Below are 24,062 nucleotides of genomic sequence, written 5' to 3' on the forward strand. Positions count from 1 at the left end.
TAACCAAACAATATCTAAGTGGGTTGGTAAGAGAGTGTTAGGAGAATATAAGTAGTGGATCATTACCAAATAAGGAAGTGTTTCAATTATTGTAAAAATGATGTAAAAGGAAAATGTTGCGATTATTACAAAACATAAGAAGTATAAGGTTTGTTCCTTAAAGATTGTCTCATTCTATAAATGGCTTGAGACTACAACTCTACTCTCATAAAAACTACTTTGAGTCATACTACTTGTCTCTGTCATCAATTCACTCAACCAAAACTTAAAAAATAAAAAATGGACATGGGCAAAACAATTAGGGATGGAGGGAGTAGCTGCTTTGGCTTTGTTCACAAATGCAGTATAGTGACTCCGATTGCACAGTGCTCACTAATCGTACAATTTAAAAAGTACAACCTTAAAGTTAAGTGCAAAACTGGATTATGTAAGTTGTTTTATACTTTTTAGCCAGCAAAAAAATGAGTTAGAGGATACAAATCCTCATCAATGTTCATGCTCTTATCCTTTTCTTTTAAAATCACCGTGTAATGTCCAATAAAAATTATTATAAGAAAGGGAAATTTTGCAAAAAACCACCTTTTATAAGCAATTTTTTGCGAGAAACCACCTTATAAATTTTTTTTTTGCAATGACACACCTTAATCAAATTTTTTTTTGCAAATCAATACCTTTATGCTGGAAAAACCCTATTTTCCGACGTTGACTACCCCAATCCACCCACGAAACCACTTCTCTCCCCAGCCCCACCCACGAAACCACCTCCCTCCCCAACTCCACCCACAAAACCACCCTTTCACGGCATTGACCACCCTAAACACACCCTTTAACGGCGTTAATCACCCTAAACACACCCCTTTAACGATGTTGACCACCCTAAACCCTCCTCTATAGCCCTAGCCACCCTTCTCCCTTCCACTATCAGCGCCACCCCTAGCCGCACTCCCCCAACCCTAAATTAACACTTGAACCACCTTAAATCCAGATTTCGCGAGGCGGTGGAAAGAAGGGAGTTTAATTTCGTTGGTGGGGATGAGGAGGGGAGGTGGTTTCGTGGGTGGAGCGAAGGAGGGGGTTATTCATGAATTGGGTTGAGGGGGAGGTTTCGTGGGTGGGATTGGGGTAGTCAACGCCGGAAAATAGGGTTTGACCCCATTTCCGGCGTAAAGGTATGGTTTGCAAAAAAAAATTTGATTAAGGTGTGTTTTTGCAAAAAAAAAAATTATAAGGTACTTTATTGCAAAAAATTGCTTATAAAAGGTGGTTTTTTTGCAAAATTTCCATAAAAAAACTACCATAAAATAGGTTAAAAGTTACTCAAAAGGACTAAAAAGATAACCTAATGACTTGTTTTCATTGTCATGTTGAGGAGATTTACAAGATTTCTCTTACAGAGTTAGAAAGTTGGCATTACAATTTATTTCAGATTGTCACATTACGACTTAGGACATGTTTTGTTGACTATGTAGACTAGAGTTGAGAAGCGGATATCAATTATAAATCTTGTATGATGTAATTATAAGATCTAGGTTTTTCTTCCTGTTTTCAATTGAGTTACAACCTTAATATTTCAATCTCCATTAATACTGAAGTTAGAGAAAAACAAAAAAGGCACAAAGGAATACATCAGCAAAAATAATAATTCGTGTAAAAAGGTCAGACTCACAGGACAATCAGCCATCGGAAGAGTAAATCTGCAGCAAAATTTGCCTCCCCAGTTGCTTAATTTTTGTGACAGATGCACCACAAGAAACCTGCTAACATCATTCAAGGACTGCATTGACATACTATATATTATATACAGCAACACCCACAAATGGCTCAGAAAGGGAGTTCGTAGGCTAAAATATCAATTATTCTGTAGATATCAAAGCCTGTCGTAAATAAGCAGAAGCCTTCCTTCATTTGCTGGTAGCATTCTTGTGGTTCCTTCCTCAGGGTCTCGAAAGGCATAAATCTCCACTTACTGTAGTTTGAAAACATTTTGATGTCACTCATGTCTGGAGAGCAAAAGATCGCCCATTAAAAGCAGTAAATAAATGTCTTTTTCACCAGAATTTGCAATTTTTGAACCATCCTCCAACAATTTTCTGACCAGACTCCATCTTACTTCAAGCATATAGCTGCAGTATAAGCTATCTTGATTGCATCTTGACTTGGATAATTTGACCAGTCTCCCTCCCTTTCACCACCTGTACCAAACAAAGGGCTAATTATTATACAACATTCCTTCTAACCAGAACAACCCACTAAAGTGAGTCACTAAACCCCTGGGCACGAGTAGCTGATAGTATGCCATTCCTTGGTCCTGAAAAGTTTCTAATCCTAAAGGAATAACATATGACACAACCACGTCAATCAGTAAATCAAAGCAAATGCATATAAATCTTTTTAAGATTGACCTGAATTCTGAAAGAAATATAAGATCATACGAAGTCAAGAGCTCAGTGAGCCAAGGCCAGATTGTTAAATATCAAAATGTCTGGAAAAAATACAGCAATTTCAAATAATTCTCAAATCTCAATACTATAAATCTCTCTTTGTAGCTGCTGCCTCAAACAAAAAAAGGCTATAAATCTATAATTATCAAAATGGACGAAACATGAAAAGCATAATAAGCATTCCGGCCATTCCCAGCACATAATCTCCTGCGTTAGCAAGACTAAACATAAAGTTGATACTTCAGAACCTAATCAAGCTAGCTGATATATTCCAAAAATCTAAATTTAATTTATGCAGATTCTGCTTAGATGATATATTTACTACGGTTTGAACTCTCTTCCCCTCTCTCTAGCCTGGAAAGCATATTCAAAGTTCACACTAATTATCAACGAGCTTGTCCCAGTCTATCAAATGGTAAACAAATTTTGTTTATCACTATGATAAACTTGTATGTTCTGAATCATCAACAACCCATGCCAAATACAAATATACAATCACTTCTAGCAGCATAGTATCAAAGTGACAAAGTAGGTATCATAATCATATTAAAAATTTAGAATGTAACATTGCCTTTATCATCTCATTGAAGTCTTTGTATGTCACACTTATTATGATTAACACTTTCCTCAGCTGTGAGAAAACAAATATAGGTAAGAGTCATGTGTGATGTTCCACTCCTCAATAGAAATATAGCAATTTCCACAACCGGAGGAAAGGGTGGAGGACTTCTTTTTCTAATACAGCCAGATAATTTCTGTATTATTTCCATCTTTGCAGTGAGGGTTACATCTGTCCTGTTGCCTACACCACTTTAGAGTTCCAAAAATGTAATTTGGAGTACAATTATAGGTGGGCCTGGAATGGTAAAGGGTTACTTGCCTAGATTATCCTTTTAAAGATGAGAAGAGTAGTCTGTAATCATCATGTACAGGGGTCTTTACACCAACCCTGATGGAAGTTTCTCCAATTTCCTGCAAACTCTATTTAACTAGCCTATTCCTTTCTAGTTAAATAAAATTTCACCAATTCTGAATTAAATTAAAGTTATAATAATGCTTAGTTCTGTTCTCCTTATCTACTTTTTTCAGGAAAAAATAATTCAGATAAGATACATTCAAATAAGGCCTAAATTAGGGCTAACTATGTTCAATTTATAATTAAAATAAGTTCAGCTAAGTTTAATCAAATTAAATAAGTGAAAAATAGGTAAATAGAACGCACCATAAATAATTAAAGAAGCAAAAAATGGACTACTTACAGGCCCCTTTTAGAACGTTGATCATGTTACAAGTGATGCCTCTAACTACAAGGCAAAAAGTCTGCTTCATACCAACATGTTTGGCATACTTCTGCACTAATCCCATAAAAAAAAAAAAGGTGAGATAGCTCTTAAGGTGAAGAAAAAAAAAGAGTAGAAAGCAAGAAGGCAAAAGAAATTAGCACAAATATTTGGAAATATTCCATATGTTGGCACATTCTATGTAATCCAAGGGAAATGTGCTTATCAATAAAAAAATAAAAAAAATTGAATTTCATATTCGATAAGAAGCATGTGCATTTGCTGACCATCCAATTAACACATGAGAACTAAACCCGTTAGACTAATTTTCCAAAAATGATAATTGATTTTCTTCATATTATGGTAATTGCATCACATAGCATTTACTTTGAAAATCACTTCCACAACTTAAATGAAACTAATTCTCCTTTTCACCCAAAAAGAAACACAAGATGTCAAAGACAAAAAGTAATACACATAGTTACACAAGAGGCATGGAGGCCATAATGGTAGTAAAACTGCTGGCTGCAATATAGCCACATGGCCAAATCAACTCATCCAAATACAAAAATCTCAAACATTAGATTCACATCATTAACAGGACTAATCACTGCATCATGATTGTCAATCTCTTCACTTGAAGGAAAAAAAAAAACAAAAATTTCCAGCACAAATTATTTTTAAATTGACGGAGATGAAATGGAGGTTTGGCAGGTAAAATAGGATTGAGAAGCTCACCATAAAGATATCAATGGAAGCTCACCATACAGATATCGATGGAAGCTCACTATAGTGATATTGATTATAACATTTCTTATCTCCCCTGACACAATTTAAACAAGAGACCAGTTTCATGCATGTGAACCAAACTATTTGCAACAAAGGCCAACAGAAACTTATGGAGAAATGATAAAAATAAGGTGTGCATTTCAGAAGTTCAGAATCTTGCAATTTGTCTTTCCTTTTTGATGCACAGCCTAACCAACCATCTGGAAGAACCACTAAATGTTCTCTTCTGAAATTGAGATACTGTAATATTCAACATTGTATTAGACATTATTTCCAAAACCATTATGTACAAGTTGTCAAAAAAGAAAAGACTTAACCTGTTTTCAATGTAAATTTGCTTCACAGACATCATAGTCATACTCTTATAGTTCCTTTTTCTTGGAAACGCATTATACTGCAACAAAAATCATTTCAGATTGGAGTAGTTCATTGTACTAACAAATTCACTGGGAAAGATACTCCATAGTCAGTAATAGTATTAGTTTCAAATGAAACACATTCTCAGTGAAAGCCTCTGAAGATCAAACCCAACAGTAGTATTAGTGATAACCATCTTAACAACACCAATAGCAATGGAAAAAGAAGACAAATGCTCTATAACATCTATAACACCCCAAAGTAAAAATGAGGAAGGGAGAAAACCTTATATTTCATAAGTATTTGGAGGGGGGGGGGGGTCACGGGGAAGTCTGAAAAAAGCCGTTAAATCTAACACGAAGAAGTGAGTAACTAAAATTTTCAAAGGTTGTTGCCACAATACCTTATGTGAGACAAATAATTTGGCAATTGAGAATAATAACATTTAATCTTGCTACATTGTCAGCCAGGATATTTGACCACAAAATGCAGTAGTGTTGAGCTAAAGAAGTGTATTCTATCCTTAGACATCAACAAATTATCCTGAACAACAAATCGATTTCACAAGATCTTTACAATCCTCTACAATTGTGCATAACTAAAACGATTCAATATACTTCTCAAATGTAATTTACCAGCAAGAGACAAACTATGATATCCTTATTTTTTTTTTTTAAACAGTTCGGGACAAAGCCCATGTTGAATTCTCTGCTGCCCAAATACCCCAATCAACTTCCCATGCACACCTCCCCTCCTCCCCCCCCCCCCCCCCCCCAAAAAAAAAAAAAGGTATACTCCCTCTGCCACCCTTGAATAGACCACCTGTGGTTAGAGGTCATCTGTGAGACATTGGCTAGGTGTACCACAATAATCAGTTAATTGCCCTTAATAATTTAAACAATTATTGAGAATGAGCATATGATTATGGTAATTATGATAAAACGCATTAACTTCTCTTTTTTTGTAAGAAAAGTATCGGAAATTTCATAAATTATAAGTGCATATATGAGTGGCCAATTATTTTGGGACATACCAATATAGATATGTTGTCTATTAAAGAGCGACGAGGGATAATAATATAGGTTGCAAACTTGCAAACCTAATGTCTTCAAGCTTACAATCACTTAGAAGGGCTCAGAATATGCAAATTCAAGATTACACTGTTGGCAGTGAAACAGAGGTCTAACAATCAAGAATCTCATCTAAGCAAGCATAGTTGGAGATTTAGACAAGATTACAGCTTACAACCTATTGAAAAGTTCTAGCTCTAAACCACCTGCATCAAGAAAACATAAAACATAGCCAAATTCAAGAATTCTATGACAACAAATCTAAAACTATCATTGGTGAATGCAGTGAATCAAACTAATTTTTCTAACTTTTATTTCTTTTAGGATGATAAGAACAAGGCCTAAGGGACTTAATTTTAATATAGACAATAATCAATGCAAATTCAACCTGAATTTTTTTTTTACTTAATTGTACTCACCAATAATCACCAATAATCGCCACAAGAACAATGCCCATCTTTGAAATGGTGGAATCGACTGGAGTCCCTCACTGTAATCTCCCTCCCAACTACCTTAGAGATGATCTTGATTGCAGCATGGCAATCGGAACAAGCCCTTAGATTCTTCATCAATAATATTGGTGAACCTTCAGGGGTGCTGATCAATGCAAATGCTATAGCTATGCGTTCACTATGGTATTTTAAACATTCTGCTCTAGTATCTTCATCCCAGTTATGAAGGGTACAACTAGTATCTGGTCTATAACCTTCCTCTTCCATTCTCATCGATAAGGACTCAATTTTCCTTCTGATGTCCTCCCATCTCGGATGAGACTTGTCATTTGCTGAGAAAATATGCATCTTGTGGTTGATTTCCACCCAGCTATAAGCAGGTGGCTTCTTAAGTCCTCGTTCTCTCATTGCTTTCTTCACCACAGCAACTTTATCCCACTGACCAACTTCCGCGTATATATTTGACATGTTTACATAAGCAGAGGCATCTCTCACCTCCATCTTGAATAGCTGTTCAGCAACTTCTTTTGCCAGCTCTTGGTTTTTATGGATCCTACATGAGTTCAGAATGGATGAAAGCATAATTTCATCTGGGTTAAAGGGCATTTCAAACATCAGTTTCTTTGCTTGTCCAAAACGTCCACTTCGGCATAAGATATCAACCATAGTGACATAATGCTCTCTCCTAGGCTCCATATGGTACAATTCAGTGATACTGTTGAAATACCTTATTCCTTGATCAACAAGCCCACAATGGCTACAAGCAGTTAGGATATTAAGAAAACTTACCGGGTCTGGGCAAAGACCCTCTGAAACCATTTCGTCAAATAACCCAATGGTACCATAACCATCTCCATTCTGAGCATAGGCAGAGATCATGGCATTCCACGACACTATATTCCTGTCAGTCATCTCTTGGAAAGCCTTGATAGCGTCTCTCATAGAACCACATTTTGCATACATATCAAGCAATGCACTTCCACAAAACACATTGGAAAAATATCCTGACCTATACACCAAAGAATGCAGCTGTCTTCCAAGTGAGAGTGAGGCTAAACTAGCAGTAGCCCTTAAAATACTGGAAAAAGTTGCTTGATCAGGGTTGACTTGTTCCCTGCGCATTTTGATGAATACGTCAAGCCCTTTTTCATGGTACCCCGTTTGTACAAGAGCAGATATCATTGCTGTCCATGGGACTGTGTCCTCGTGTGAGAGAGATTGGAAGATCAGATTAGCCTCCTCAAACCGTCCACATCTAGCATACATGTCTAAGAGTGCATTTCCTACTTGAAGTTCTGATGATGCTGTTGTCACAATACACTGGGAATGAATTTGTCTACCCATTTCCAAATCAAGTGTATAAGCTGCAATGCTTAACATAGTAGAAAAGGGAAAATTATTCCTATCAAATTTTGTCCCCTGCAAATCCTGGAAAAGTTTAAGAGACCTCTCATAGTTCCCTTCCCTTGCATGGCCGGTTATGATAATGTTGCACGAAACACCATCGATTTCAGTCATTTCGTGGAAAAGTTTCTCGGCTTCCTCTACATGGTCATGCTTTGAATAAAAATCAAGCAAAGCATTGCTAACAAAAACATTCCAAATAAAATTTGTTTTCACCACAAAACCATGAAGTTGCTTGCCAAAAACTATGTCCCCTAACCCAACAGCAGCACTTAAAACTGCAGTAAAGGTGAACTCAGAAGGTCTGAAACCCATTTTCTGCATTGTCAGAAAAAGATCAGCAGCTTCTTCATTTAACTCAACATTTGCATACCCAGTAATCATTGCATTGTAAGTAACAGAATCTCTTTCTGACATTTCATTAAAAAGCTTAAAAGCTAAGTGCAAGCAATGACACTTGCAATAACAACCCAACAAAGTATTGCACACGGCACGAGCTGAACTAAACCCCAATTTCACAACATGAGCATGTACTTGAACCACTTGGTACATACAATCATTATCATCGAAACCCGACAACAATGTAGCAAAAGTAACAGAATCCAGCATAGTCATAGACCTATACATATCAACATAAAGCTTAAAAGCGTCCAAAGGGTATCCACGGTTAGCATAACCGCCAATCAAAATGGTCCAAGTCACAGAAGTTCGAGCATACATTCCATCAAACAATTGTCTTGCAGTAACAATATCTCCAGACTTGACATACCCTGAAATCAAGGTGTTCAAAGAGATTATGTTTCTTTTAGGCATTTCATCAAACAGTTGGTGTGCTTTGGAAAGTTGACCTGTTTTGATGAGTTTTTCAATCTGGAAATTAATGCGGCTTGTATTCGGGTCAAAACCCGTTTTGATGATCCGTGCATCAATGACATTTTTGGTGTTGGATGTTTGGGTTCGAACGCAAGATGATAGTTTGTGGACTGCGTTAGTCCAATACTTATGGTTCATCAGATACTTGAGCACTGAGTTGTTTGCTCTGTTTATTCGAAATTAGAGTACTCGTGTATCTCTCTGCTAAAAAACGAGATACTCCCGAAAATGTTCTGTATACTTTGATCAACACATAGTTTTAGTCAATCAATTGAATTAAATAAAATACTCCATGTGTTTTTAATTACTTCTCTATTTCTCCATATGCGGAGTTTTACTATAAATTAAAGAAGTAATTAAATATAGAGGTAATAGGGTTGGTTGAAGAATAATAAATTGTTAAGTGTAAAAATTAGTTGAGAGAATTGAATTAAATATGATTTATGTACTACAAAAGTCAATAAAGTATAATGTATGTTGGGTCCACTATATTGAGTTTCCTAATGTCCGACATCATGCGGAACAAAACCCTCCCAAAATCTGCACACAAATTAAAGTAACTAAACATGCATATTAATTAATAACCACATAATTAATTAACTAAGAGAGAGAAAGAGCTCATACTTGAAAGTGTACGCAAATACTATACCTTTGATGCGTGCTTCGCTCTTTCTTAGAGCTCATACTTGAAAGTGTACGCAAATGCGCAAGTCTCCAAAGGCTCTCACCCTTGAGACCCGACCCGAACGGCCCCTACCCTGAAACTTAGTCAGGGCTAGACCAAAAAATACTTAGAGTATTAGAACGAAAGTGTTCTCGCTTGTGGAAATCCTTTCAAGTTTAAAACTCAAGTGCTTTTTCCCAATGCCAAATGATTGGTATTTATAGGGAAATGAGCCCTTGAATTCCAATCTCCCATCAATTTGGGAGAGTTGGTAAAAAGGCAATTTACAATTTAATTTAATTCAAAAATCAAATTAAAATGCGAATGAATCAACAAAGAACAAGTGGCAAGAGGAGAGCAAGGGGTTAGGTGAGGACCACAGGGGGAACCACCCTCCCCTTGCTCCCCAAGCTAGGGGTGAGCATGGGACGGGTACCCGTACCATAGTACTAACGATTCGGGTACCCGATAACCAAAATCCCTAAAAGTGATATCCATAATCCAAACCGATAAGTTCGGGTACCCGGATTTCGGGTACTCGAATTTTCGGATCGGTTATCGGGTACCCAATAAGATATCCAATAATGATAATTAAACTTAATTATGTAGTTATTATGATATAATTTACCACTAATTAACAACAATATCATATGATTTTGACCAAATTATTAATAATATTACTAATCATTGATATTATAAAGTAATTATGAAGTAAAGTAAGAGTTTAGATTTTAAAAAAATAGATTTAAATAGGGAAAAAAGCAAAAAATGCTTATCGGATCAGATCGGATAACCGTTAATTTTAAAATGATAACCAATAACCATACCTGATAACAAATTATTGGAACGGGTACCCGAACCGTTATGGTTATCGGATCGGATACCCTAATTTTTGGAACGGTTACGGATTGGTTTTTAGGGTTTTCGGTTTTTCGGGTAGTTTTGCTCAGCCCTACCCCAAGCAACTCACCAAAACCGGCTCCTCAATTCAACCAACGAGCACGCGCCACGCTGGCACCTAGCCTTAGGCACCAAGGCGCGCCACGCTGGCGGCCTAGTGCTCGGTTGGGCCTACCAGCGTGTGCGGCCCAGCAGGCACGCCTCGCATGCTTGCGGGCTGCTGCTGCTGCGCGTGATATGCTTAGCGAGGTCCTTAGCCAAGCCCACCAAGCTTTGCATGCTTGCGGGCTGCTAGGTGCCTTGAGCTAGCAGTAACTAGCTTGCTCTCACACTAGCAATGTTAGCTAACTGTGCTAGCATGCCTAGCAACGTGCAGCTAGCCATGCCTTGCGCGCAAGGCTCTCTCGGCCAGTTTGCTCAGCCATGCTAGGGATGCTGAGCTTGTGGCCGAGCCTTGCCTTGCACCAATGGCTCTGACTAGTCATGCTAGCCATCCTAGCCCTCGATTGGCTAGGCCATTTCGAGGCTAGGATTTTTCCGCGCTATGACTTGTAGTTTACTTGATTTCTGGTCTCGTCGATTCCTAAATTCGACTTTACTTATGATGCTCGGTTTCAACACTCTAAACTCGGTATCCGACGTCTATGTTCGTAATACTCTAATGACTCATTTAATCCTTCAGATTAATTCGTAATTTCGGTTCGATTACTCGATTGGGTGTGAACCGAAGGGTTTAGACAAGATTAAGTTGTAATATTAATTATGCATTAATATTACTGATTGGAAGTGACCTCCAGCTAGGCATTTTGATCACTTGACCTCACTGAGCTTTCTAATAATTCCGAATCCTCTATCAGAATAATACACTTGTTCGAAGGACACCATTCCTTCACACTAGTTGAGAAAAATGAATTAAATATTGTAAAATCTTTCCAAATAAGTAAATGGAGCAAGCAATTAAAGCAGTCGAAAATGAAAAGTGCGACAAATAATTTAAAACGGAGGGAGTAAAAGGTAAGTTAGGTAGTTGGAGTTTTAAAATATTGTAAAAGAAATATACTTTCTCCGTCCTCTTTTGTTTGTTACTTTTGATAGAAAATCATGAGAATTAATGAGAAATTAAGGAAGTACATGAAAACTAAAACTCAATCATTTTAAAAATAAAAAAAAAGAGAGAAAATGTTTTGCAATAATGACAGCCAATTTTTAAGAGAAAACCTTTGGTTTTATTTATTTATTTATTTTTTTTGCTTTATTAAACAACCAATAAAAATGAATGAGTACATTAGTAATCCATGTGATTTGTTTTTAACCAATCATATTGGCATAAATAATTATAGCATCCAATATGATTAAACTACACAGATTGATGACTAAGCTAATCTAAATCACTCCAATTTTTTGGAAGATTTTTCTTCTAACAAAGTTACACTATAAAACACATCCCTTCTCAAAAATTCAAATCATTTTAGGGAATTACATCCAACCTTAACAGATGCAACTCTAAAAAAATAAAAATAAAATAATCCTCTAAAAATGTCATTGCCTCTCTAAAAAGTGGCTTCAAAATTCACTTTCGATTTAAATCAAACAATGGATGATGATGCTACTGATTTTGTTGATGATATGCACAACAATTTTGATTACGATCTTAACTCTGGATATGATCCATATGAAAATGGATGCGAATCAGAAAATATCCATAAACAACTTGACTTTGATCTAAATCAAAGTCCTTCCCATGACGCAACACAAGTAGAGCAACAATAGGCAACCAACAACAGGGTTAAGTAATCAACAATAGTTAGCAAGCAACAGGCAACCAACAATAAGGTTAGCACATCAACAACAGTCAACAAGCATCATTGAACTAGCAAATTGGTGAAGGCCATCATTAGCATAGGAGGCTCAATAATGGGGATAAGTTCAACATATTTATATGGCTGATGACCAGATCAACAAATAAAAAGCTTAAACGTGGATCCATTCAACAAGGTACCACTCATTTTAATCTGTCAACAAGAACCATACTTAGAATCTGGAAAAAGGGGGAATCTACAAATGTAAGCACATCAACAGTATAACATGGCAACAGGCTATCACTATTGTGGCAGAAAACGAGTGTCTGTTTCTAATGAGGATATCAAGGCAGTTTCAATGGGGGACAGATCATGCCAAAGGGACTTAGCTTGAATGCTTAATGTGGGAAAAAGCACAGTTGGGAGAATGGGTAGGAGAGGGGATATAAGGTCTCACATAAATGCATTGAAGCTAAAACTCACAACAGCAAATAAAAAAGAGAGGCTAAAGTTTATAGGGGATACACTAGGGCACAAAGAGAGTGTACCAATCAAAGTATAACACAATCTACATTGATGAAAAGTGGTTTACTTTGACAAAGAAATCACATGGATTATATTTAGCAAAAGGGGAAAAAGGACCACATAGAGTTATGCAATCTCAAAAGTTCATTCCCAATTAAGTTCGTGTTTCAAGGAGTAGCTGCAAAACCTTCGTATAATGCATAAAAGGAAGTCATATTTGATGGGAAAATAAGCATTATTTTCCCTTTTGCAAAGTACATGAAATTAAAAGGGGGAATTAGTGACAAAGGTCATTGATCCAATCATGAATAGGGATGTGTCAAGATGGATGTTAGTGGAAAAGGTCATACTGGCAATTATGGCAAAATGGCCTCAAACAGGTCATCACAACACAATCTACATACAACAAGATAATGCAAAGGCACATATAACCCAAGATGATCCTGTTTGGCAAGAACATTGTACTGTGAACAACCAAGATTCACTTTTATCATAACTCAACAACTTCCAAACAGTCAAGACTTAAACATCCTAGATTTAGGATTTTTCAAAAGCATCCAATCACTCAAACACTAAAAAATGGCTAAAACACTAGATCAGTTGATAACTGTTGTGGAACAAGCTTACGATGAGCTAGATGCAACAACATTGTTCAAGGTCTGGGTCACTTTGTGCCACACCATGAATGCAATAATGAAAATTAAAGGGTCAAACAGGATTAATCCTCCTCGTGTGAATAAGGAGAGACTGGAAAGATTAGAAAGACTCCAAGATGAAAAAGAAGCTCTTTTGTGGGCTGTGATTGATGCATGAGATAGAGTGCACATGGAAAAACCAGATTCAAATGATGAAGAAGACACTCAAGAGCAGCATGATGCTAACACGCAGCAAGCAACTCAAGATCACAACAATGAAAACACAAAGGGTACTCAAGATCACAACAATGGAAGCTCTTTTGCAACAACAGAGTGTTACAGACCTATTACGGCCAACAATCATGAGACATCTACTTCAAAGGCCAATGCACATTAGTTTAGGGGACAAACATCACAATATCACATCTTTTGACATGTATTTATGCTAATGTTTTGCTTTGAGAATATGTCACAAAATGTAATATAGCCATGTCTCCAATTGATTAAATTCATATTTCATTAATTATTTACTTCTCTCTTTGTTTAATATTTAATTGCAAAATAATGTATTTTGTACTTTTCGGAGATGATTAGATTTATTACTTAATTATCAAATTTTTAAAAAACATATACCAAAATTATATTATCCTTTAATTTTATTATCTTTGTCTAAAGTAGCTAAGTTAGGATTTGTCAGCGGTCAGTTTGAAGTAAGTTTTTATTTATCATTTGTACAAATTGCTTTTAAGTTAATATTTTAATTTAATTATTATTTTAATCTTTCCTCCACTCTTCTTAATGATCATGTCATGCAGTTTATAAAGAGAAGAGAAGGTTAATATTGAACCACTTCGTTTTAGGTACGCCCAAATATAACTTAGGTGTACCTAAAGTGTCAGTTGGATTTTGCCTTATCTTTATTTTTATTTTAATTAACTTTCAACATAAAATCATGCTCAAGCTTCAACATCCAACAATGGCTTCTTCGAAAAAAAAAAAAAAATTCAACAGTGGCGGATGATTACTCACGAATTCATATGACTGATCTAAATTAAACTAAAAATCATTTCAATTCTAACAATTAATCCCGAAAGATATAATCCGCAATTTTTTAATCAATTTTTTTATACAGATATATAGTTAAATTGATACAAACTCTGAAATAAAAAAATTAAAGCATAAATGTGATGATGATTAAACATTAATCTTATTGATTCCATATGTAATTTGGTAATTTTTAGATAAATAATGAAGATCAGAGGTTGAAGATTAAGTGCCCCATTAAAATAGATCAAAAATGAAATGCGCCATTGAAGATGGATGAAGCTATTAAAATGGAAATGAAGATTTTAAAATGGGAATGAAGATGTATAATTTTTTTTTTTAAAATTTATTTTGGACGACTTACTTCAATTTTATAACGTTGGATGCTTTTTTATAAATTATAATATTATAACTAAGGAAAAAAATACCCTCTAAAGTAAAAAACCAAACAACACTTTGCTGACTGCTTGTTGACTTGCCATGACTTAAATGACGTGTAAATTAGATTTTTTTTTAATTTTTTTAAAATATGATATTCGAAGGCTAAGATTAAGCAATAAACAATATCAACAGTTTAGATTTAATATCTTATTGTAGTCGAACATAGTCGTTCATAGTTGACGACTATGCTAGATGCTTCATTGTTGATAGTGTATTGAAAAGTAATGAATGTGAGAGGAAATAAATATTAAAAAAAAAGTAGCAGCGAGTTTGGATGGAGATTATGAAAGGAGATAGAGCTAACGTCACTATCTCAACATGAGATACATTTCATGTATCTCAAAATGGAATACAATAAATAAAATGAACTTTGTTAGTATTATATACATATTTTTTTTTGTATGATTTCTTCATCTCCTTTATATCTCCTCCATCATCTTCATATCCATCCATAGCCATCTTCATCTTCTTCACATCCAAAACCATGATCCACCTCGTACGAGTGATGCGTGGAGATATCGAGAATTAAATTAAATATTATGATTTATGAAGTAATCTTGAGAATTAATGTTTTTAAATAAAGTATGTTTGAGGAATTGATTTCAATTCTTCCATAGCAGAAATATTGTAACCTTTCTAACAAAACAATACTATGTTTTCGTCTAAGTCTAGAATGTATGTTAGCACGGATACACACTAAAAATGTTAGGGATTGCTCTAATATTAGATTTGATGAGGAATAATCCCAAATTTTATTCATTACATACTTTGCATTCAGTTGGTTCATTATCTGCTAAAGCTGCAGTCACAGGCGTTGCGGCTTCTGTTCTTGCCTCTTACCCGTTTGGGTTTAAGGTAGGCTTTCCTTGTAAGGTAATTATTTTCTTAATAGTAATTTTATATCTATAAAAACTTAGATCATTTTGTATATACTTTGGTTCTTATATAATGGGGTTTTGGTTAATTGATGTTGGTATGTCTTGATTTTTAATATTAATTTGTATATTAATTGATATAATATGGTTGGAGCGCATTGTGAAGGGAGATGTTCATGTATTCCTGTCTCCCTTAAGTTTTTTGGGTTTGTTTGATTGTAGACTTTAATTAGTGGTGTCTGACTTGGTGTAAATTTGAGCTCTTTACTGTTAAATAATATAGATAGTGGGTTATATTACTGTATTCCTAATAATATGAGCTATAAAAGTTGCAACCTTTCTATGAGCTCTTTGATTGTAAGTAACTGAACTATTTAAACTGTTATGTGTATTCCTACTTTAGAGACCTGTTGACATATTAAGGCAAGGTCGGATACATAAATTATTCATCACATTGAGTGTACGCTCTTATTAAGCTATTTTTTAGATTTCAACTTTAAGCTGCATTTGTATCAGCCAATTATAGTGGCCATGTGACTACCATACTGAAACAAAACCTTAGTATTGGTAGAGGATTTGATTATACTGCTTTGTTATTATTATCATCTCATGTATGGTGTCTACTGCTTTGTGTTTTTGAGCTGAAGAGTTTGTATTAAATGGTAATATACTGGTTACAAAAAGTTGCAAAGAAAGAAGCTTCAAACAACGTAGCTGTCTTTGGTTCTTGATTTATGTTGGACAAATTTAAGAGCCTATTGCGTCCAAGTCTTGAAACTTTTCATGTTGTGCCATAGTTGTTTATTTCATAGTGGTTGCATGAATCAAGTTGTTACCTTTCTAATAAAACAATACTATTTTTTCATCCAAGTTTAGAATGTGTCCGTACTAATGCACGGGTTATAATTAAGGATAGGATTAAAAAATACAGAGTATATAGATGTAGATAGTCTTTAATAAAACTAAAAATAGTAACAACAAAAACGACAAAAAAAAAAAAAAAAAAACTAAAAACTAAAAACAAATTGATTACAAATAAAAAAACCAAGTGTTGATTCCCTAAAAAAAATACGGTTTTTTCACCAAATTCCCTTGACCTTTCGAAAATTTCACCAAATACCCTCAAGTTTTTCAAAATTCACCAAATACCACTGATGTTTGTTATAATTCACACTGCGACCTTAAAATACCCATGACGTTAAAGTTCCATTAACAATAAAATTTAATTCACTAAATGCCCTAACTTTTTCAAAATTATTACACAAAATACCTCTATTTTTTGAGGTCCAACGACTAGTTTGAAATTTAGGAAACTAACCGTTAATTTTGATTTTCAACCTTTTTTACATAAATACTCAACACATAGCAGCCCTCTTATTTGCTTAACCACAAATTTTAACACCATGAGTTATATGTCTAAATCATCCTTCTCAATGTATGAGTGCTCTTATGTAAGAGTTGCAAACAACCTCTATTCATAAAAGGAAGTGCTGGAGACCTCACAAATAGAGAAAAAAAAGGGTTCAAATGAAGTAGAGATGATTATTTACGGGCTTGGACGGGAAACAGACCGGGCTTATAGTTCTTATATATTTTCCAACGGGCTTAATGCACCAAGCCCATGCCCCTTTTATGCGGGCTTGACAATTTGTCTATACCCGCCCTAGTAAACGGTCCGGGTTTGTCCGCCGTCTAATGGACTTGGAATTTCTAGTTGCAAATTTTCTCTTACAACTGCAATATTTTGTTTGCAACTCTTACATAAGTGTACTCATACATTGAGGAGGATGATTTAGACATATAACTTATGATGTAAAAAATTGTGGTTATGCAAGTAAGAAGACTGCTATGTGTTTTATGCAAAAAAGGGTGAGAATAAAAACTAACGGCTAGTTTGCTAAATTTCAAATTAGTCGTTGTACCTCCAAAAATAGAGGTATTTTGTGTAATAATTATTATTTAACAAAGTTAGGGCATTTGGTAAATTAAATTTTATTGTTAATGGACCTTAAACTTCAAGGGTATTTTGAGGTCACGGTGTTAATATTAACAAAAATCATTGGTATTTGGTGAATTTTGAAAAACTTGAGGGTATTTGGTGAATTTTGCAAAAGGTCAAGGGCATTTGGTGAAAAAACCGCAGTCTTAAAATATTGTGTTGAATGAATCTAAGTCTTCAATTTGATTGTTCGCGCATCTCTCGTTTTAAGCAGTAGAATTCTTCCTCCCATCTTACTTGTAAAACAGATGCAACTATGATATTATCATTTCCTAACTCAAAAACATGTAGTATGAAAGTGAATGTATTCATCAGATGTTCACTCAGATACTCCTCTAAAAAGTAGTATGCAAATTCCTGATCATAAATAACACATTTAGTCATTATGGAGGTGTGTATTTCCTTAATTTATGATTAAAGGGTATACTTACATTATTTGTCATCGCTTGAATACTTGATATTAGACAACGGATAATTATTTCAGCATATTGGCCAAAGAGTACAACATACAATGTATTTGTAGCGTCATCAATTTTTACATTTATTCTCTATCTGTTATTGTTGATATGATATAATTAGGTATAATGATCTGTAAAGAAGGTTATGATTTTTTTAAATAAAGTAAAAAAGTAAAAGTACCTTGGCCTACTGAAGGAGGGGTCACACTCCATACACATATCAGCTTATTTGAGTGTCGAGCACATGATTCATACCAAATAGGCATACAAGAATCAATGGATAACACTTTTGTTAGTACTCAAAAGTAATTTTACCTAAAAAAACACATCAAATATTAAATACCTCATTTTATAAAAAAAGTCAAATAAGTAACAGTTGGTATACATACATTATGAGCAGCTGAAAACTAATGTAAATTGATCTTTTTAGAATTAAACACCTTTCCATTTGAGAGATACTATTGGCTAATATTTGACTCTAGCTGATATGTTTTTGGACATATCCATCAGCTACATACCTATATGAGATACATAAATACATAAGTATGCACCATTGTAGATACCAAATTGTGTCTCCCCAAAAACCAAACCCAGTGATGAGTGCTTTTCACGTCATTGATTATCGAATAAAGTGAAATGTGAAAGAGTCTCGTGATTCCTCTATTTTGAATAAAAATGGTTCCTTCTGTTTTCGAATATATTTCTTTTTGTACCTTATTTATGAAAAATGTCCAATCCCATTTAGTTTGGTCCATGATATCGGTCTAATAATTGTGTAGTTGGATGAGACTCAAAAAGAGCTTTTCAACGATATATTATAAGCCCAATTTCGATGAATAATGAGGAAATTATGGCCAAAATAATAAATTGGATCTTAAATGAGTTTTATGGGCGACCTAATGATTATGTGGAGGGTCCATTAATTATCATTCCTAAAGTCATTAGGAATTACTTTAATTTTCTAGAATAATCTAGAAGGTTATTTTAAGTTCTAAAGAGATTAGGATTAATAATTATATTTTTAATATATTTTTAGAAAAGATAAATAATTTCATTTGAAATAAATAAGTGTTTTAAAGGATTCAATCTGATTTTAAATGATAAAGTACGGACTCTAATTATTCAATTATATTGGAAAAAGGATTCCGTACAATAAAAAATATCGCGATGGGAGCAGTTTTACTTTGATTGGAATTCGATCTTCTCTGATCGTTTTCGGACGTTTTTCTCTATAAATAGGGTCGTATTTTCCCGTTTTCAATCATCAACAATCATCTTTCTATTCTCTCTCTCAAAGCTAGAAGCTTGTTCTTTCTTTCTCCCTCTTTCTAAGCCTAGCCTTTTCAAAAATACACCATGCGTCCATCACGAGACTTAGACACATCTACCCAAGCTCGAAGTTGCCTTCGCCCTAGACGTGAAAGGTTGATAATTTCTGAGGGTTTGGCCCCAAATCCCTATTTCAATTATTTTAATTAATTGTTTAATTTAATATTTTCATTGAAGTTACTAACGTGTGTATTGTTTTGATAGAAATTGCTATATATTTTTAGAAAGAATTTTTAATTATATTAATTCCTAGTATCATGTTAGGATGCTTTTATTGCTTTCTAGTATCATGTTTAGGTTGCGTTACAAGCGAACAAGCTGCAATGCTGGGATGAAGGGACCTCCTGCTAAGGTGTTGTGGTATCTTCCCATTATTCCAAGGTTTAAGCGTCTATTTTCAATTCCAAAAGACACTAAGAACTTGAGATGACATGCAGAGGGAAGAAAGAAAAACGGTTTGTTGAAGAATCCGGCCGACTCTCCACAATGGAAGAACATTGATATGAAGTTTAGGGCATTTGGTGATGAAGTAAGAAATTTAAGGCTTGGGTTGTGCACGGACGGTATGAATCCATTTGGCACTCTTAGTACCAAACATAGCACATGGCCGTTTCTTTTAGTGATCTACAATTTGCCTCCATGGTTGTGCATGAAATGCAAATATGTAATGCTTTCACTTTTGATAACGAGGCCAAGGCAACCTGCAAACGACATTGATGTTTACCTTGAGCCCCTTGTTGATGATTTGAGAAAGATGTGGGACGAAGGATTTTCCGTTTATGATGCCCATAAGAACGAGATGTTCCTATTGCGTGCAACCTTGTTGTGGACCATTAATGATTTTCCAGCATATGGCAACCTGTCCGGGTACAAGAACAAAGGGCACAAAGCATGTCCCATTTGTGTCGATGACACACCAAACGTGTACCTTGATTACTACGGCAAAGATGTGTAAGTGAGGACCCGAATATTTCTTAGGCGAGATCACCCATATCGTAGGCAGAAAAAGGCCTTCAATGGGAGAGTAGAAGAGGATGCTGTTCCTAGGCCATTAAGTGGACAGGAGGTTTATGCTCGAGTGAAGGGTATACCAACTGTTTTTGGTAAAACATCAAAACCTGTTGATCCACATGCTCTCTTTAAAAAGGAATCAATTTTTTGGAAGCTTGAGTACTGGAAAGAACATGATGTCAGACATTGTCTCGATGTGATGCATATAGAGAAGAATGTTTGTGATGCAATTGTTGGGACAATTATGAACATTCCAGGAAAAACAAAGGATGAAAAGGGTGCGCGATTAGATTTGGAAGTGTGGGGGGTTCGTCTGGAATTGTGGGTTAAGCCAAAGGCAGGGAAGACAAAGGAAAATGAAAAGGGAAGCGAAGATGCTGGCAAAACACATAAGGGGAAGCGCAAGGGAAAGTCCACGGGTGTATCAAAGAAGACAGATGATGGACCCGACAAGAAGGAAAAGGTTTATTTACCTCCAGCATGCTACACATTGTCAAAGGAAGAAAAACGAAAGTTTTGTGCTTGTTTGTATGACATCAAGCTTCCATCTGGGTTCTCGACAAACATGAAAAGATTCGTTTCCTTAAATGGAGAATTGAAGTTGACAAGTATGAAATCCCATGATTGTCACATGATGATGCAAGTATTTCTACCCATTGCAATTCGTGGTATTTTACCGAAGCACGTTAGAGAAGCTATTACTAGTCTTTGTTCGTTTTTCAGTACTATATGCAGCAAAGTGCTTGATCCTTTTACACTTGATGCTCTCCAGCTGAATGTTGTTGTTACTTTGTGCAAATTTGAGATGTATTTCCCGCCGTCACTTTTTGACATAATGGTGCATTTTATTCTTCATTTGGTTCGTGAGATTAAGTTGTGCGGTCCAGTCTTTATGAGATGGTGCTACCCTTTTGAAAGACACATGGGTACATTGCAAGATAAAGTTAGAAATCCAGCCCATCTGGAAGGTAGTATGATTCAAGGGGTTGTTGCTGAGGAGATTGGTAATTTTGTTGCAGAGTATGTTGCCATTGCCGAACATATTGGGCTTCCCACTTCCCGGCATGAAGGGAGACTAGATGGTCATGGCACAATCGGGTCGAAACGGATCTCACCCACTCGAGAACAATTCTTGCAAGCTCAGCTATTTGTGCTTCATCATGCTGCGGAGGTTCACCCATATTTAGAAGAGCACATGGAAAGCTTGCGAGTTGAACTTCCATCAAAAGGGGAAAGGGCACTAATGCAGTTGCATAATAAGACATTTGTGATTTGGTTCCATGATCGAGTGATGCGTCAATTGGATGACAGTGTCTCTAATACAATATAGTGGCTAGCTTATGGTCCAAAGGAAAATGTTCATTCATTTGAGGGATATGACATAAATGGGTATACATTTTGGACTGAGCGTCGGGATTAGAAATCCTTGTCGACTCAAAATAGTGGTGTAACTCTAGTGGCTTCATCAAGAGAGTTTGCAAGTGCAAAGGATACATCAACAGTTGACGCACTATTATCCTACTACGGTCGAATTAAGGAAATATGGGAATTGGATTACCGTGAGTTCAAGGTAGGTCTTTTCAAGTGTAAATGGATCGATAATAATAGGCGCAACGTAAGACATGACGACTTCACTCTTGTAGACCTTGGCCATTTGCGGGATAGTTTGGAACCATTCATCCTTGCGTCACAAGCTAAGCAAGTGTTCTATGTAACCGACCCAGCCGATCCAAAATGGTCTATCGTCTTAGCTGGCAAACGAAGGATTTTAGGGGTTGGAGATGTGGAAGACGAGGAAGAATATGATGCGTTTGATGATTCTCCCCCTTTCACTGCTCCCAGAGTTGATATAGCAAATGATGTAAACAATGATGCAAATTATATTCGATGTGACCACAACGAGGGAATACTCGAATGAGGTACTTTATTTTTACGTTTTAGAACTTAATTCGCTCTTACAATCTTGTTTGGGCATGAAATCAAGTACTTGTAAGCAATTTCAACTTGTGATCATTGTAAGAACCTCATTTGGGCCATTTTGAACTTATTTCGCTCCTAGAAGCTTGTTATTGCATTAAAACAATTACTTGTGATCATTTTGGACTTATAAAGATGTTATGTATACCAATTATGAGTTTTTATGTGAATTACATGTGATTTTTAATGACTATGTAGAATAAGGGACGTAAGAACCTCATTTAGGCCATTTTGAACTTATTTTGCTCCTAGAAGCTTGTTTTTGCATGAGAACAATTACTTGTGAGCATTTTGTACTTATAAACATGTTGTATAGTCCAAATATGAGTTGTTAGATGAATTAGATATAGACATGTAATGACTATTTAGAACTAGGGAAGTTAGAACCTCATTTGAGCCATTTTGAATTTATTTCGCTCCTAGGAGCTTCTGCAGCTTGAAAACAATTACTTGTGAGCATTTTGTACTTATAAACATGTTATATATACCAATTATGAGTTGTTAGGTGAATTAGATGTGAATTTGTTTTCAAAACAAAGAAGTTGGGTAATTGTTTGGCTATTTTGGGTACTCACCATTAATTTGATTGTCTTTTAATGATGACTAATGATTTGGTTTGCTTGTGATGTTAGGTGTGTATGTATAATGGGTAGTGATGATGAGTACCTTCATTGTGATGACAATATGGATGATGAAGACCATGGGAATTCTCAATCTGATGATGAGGCGTATGATATCAATAAGGAGACAGATTTGGGTGAACCAGAAGACCAAGCTCACGATGAGTTGCTACGTAGACTTGACGAATATGAGAGATCAGCTGAATGTGCCCCCCCTATTGCGGATAATGTTGTTACCGAGTTTGTAACTGATTCACAAGGACAAAGGCAAACACAAACTCAATTGAAGACCACCGTTGGTAGAGGGGGGGTAAAGGCACCGGTGAAGAGAAAGGGACGGGGTGCAACAAAAGCTTTTAAGAAACCCGGGGTTCCCACGGTTCTCGAGTGGGATGAGTTTGATCAACCTACTAGCCAATGGCTCCGCCAATATTCTAGTCACATTGGCATACTTACTCGTAAAATACCCATTACACTTGATTGGGCCGAGGTACCCGAAGGGTTGCTTCAGACGTTTTGCGATGATACAATGGTAAGTGGTTTTATTTCCGATTAGCTTTGTATATGTAAATGATAAGTGAAGTGGCAAATGTTGCACGGAAAAGAAAAAAAAAAGTCAAGTGGCAAGGTTCTGCTGCTGCCCGGCTTGCTGCAGCTCCCTATGAAGCTGCCTAGGCTGCAGCAGCACCCAAGACAGCTGCCTGGGCTGCTGCAGCTACCTGGGCAGCTGCCTGGGGTGCTGTTGCAGCTCCCTGTGCAGCTGCCTGGGCTGCTGCAGCTGGGGTGGGCCATTTTGGATTGAATGCGTCCTAAAACTTAGTAAATTGCTATATTGGTGTGATTTCAAACATTAGACACTTAATACTAGGTAATATTGACATGTTACGAGAAAGAAACACTTCATTTGGTAAGAAATGCAGAAAATGGGCAAAGTAGAAGTCGTATAGGCCTTATATAGGCCATTTTGGATGGAATGCGTCCTAAAACTTAGTAAATTGCTATTTTTGGTGTGATTTCAAACATTAGAAACTTAAGACTAGGTAATATTGACATGTTATGAGAAAGAAACACTTCATTTGATAAGAAATGTAGAAAATGGGCAAAGTAGAAGTTGTATAG

The 24,062-nt window shown here is 35.8% G+C and overlaps 1 long non-coding RNA gene and 1 pseudogene across 2 annotated transcripts; both read right to left on the minus strand.

Annotated features, from left to right (window-relative positions):
- Nucleotides 1-1,602: 1,602 nt before the first annotated feature.
- On the minus strand, nucleotides 1,603-4,580 carry LOC145563976 (uncharacterized). The gene is made up of 3 exons (XR_014094701.1): nucleotides 4,460-4,580; nucleotides 3,701-3,796; nucleotides 1,603-2,192 (listed from the first exon to the last, which is right to left on the minus strand). It is a non-coding gene; the product is annotated as an uncharacterized LOC145563976 (long non-coding RNA).
- Nucleotides 4,581-4,671: 91 nt separating this feature from the next.
- LOC145563977 (putative pentatricopeptide repeat-containing protein At2g01510 pseudogene) lies at nucleotides 4,672-8,810 on the minus strand (annotated as a pseudogene). Its single transcript, XR_014094702.1, has 2 exons — nucleotides 6,357-8,810; nucleotides 4,672-4,904 (listed from the first exon to the last, which is right to left on the minus strand). The product of XR_014094702.1 is annotated as a putative pentatricopeptide repeat-containing protein At2g01510 pseudogene (transcript).
- Nucleotides 8,811-24,062: the final 15,252 nt, after the last annotated feature.

The sequence above is a fragment of the Chenopodium album genome, chromosome 10 (assembly GCF_948465745.1).
Source record: "Chenopodium album chromosome 10, dcCheAlbu1.1, whole genome shotgun sequence".
Taxonomy (NCBI): domain Eukaryota; kingdom Viridiplantae; phylum Streptophyta; class Magnoliopsida; order Caryophyllales; family Amaranthaceae; genus Chenopodium; species Chenopodium album.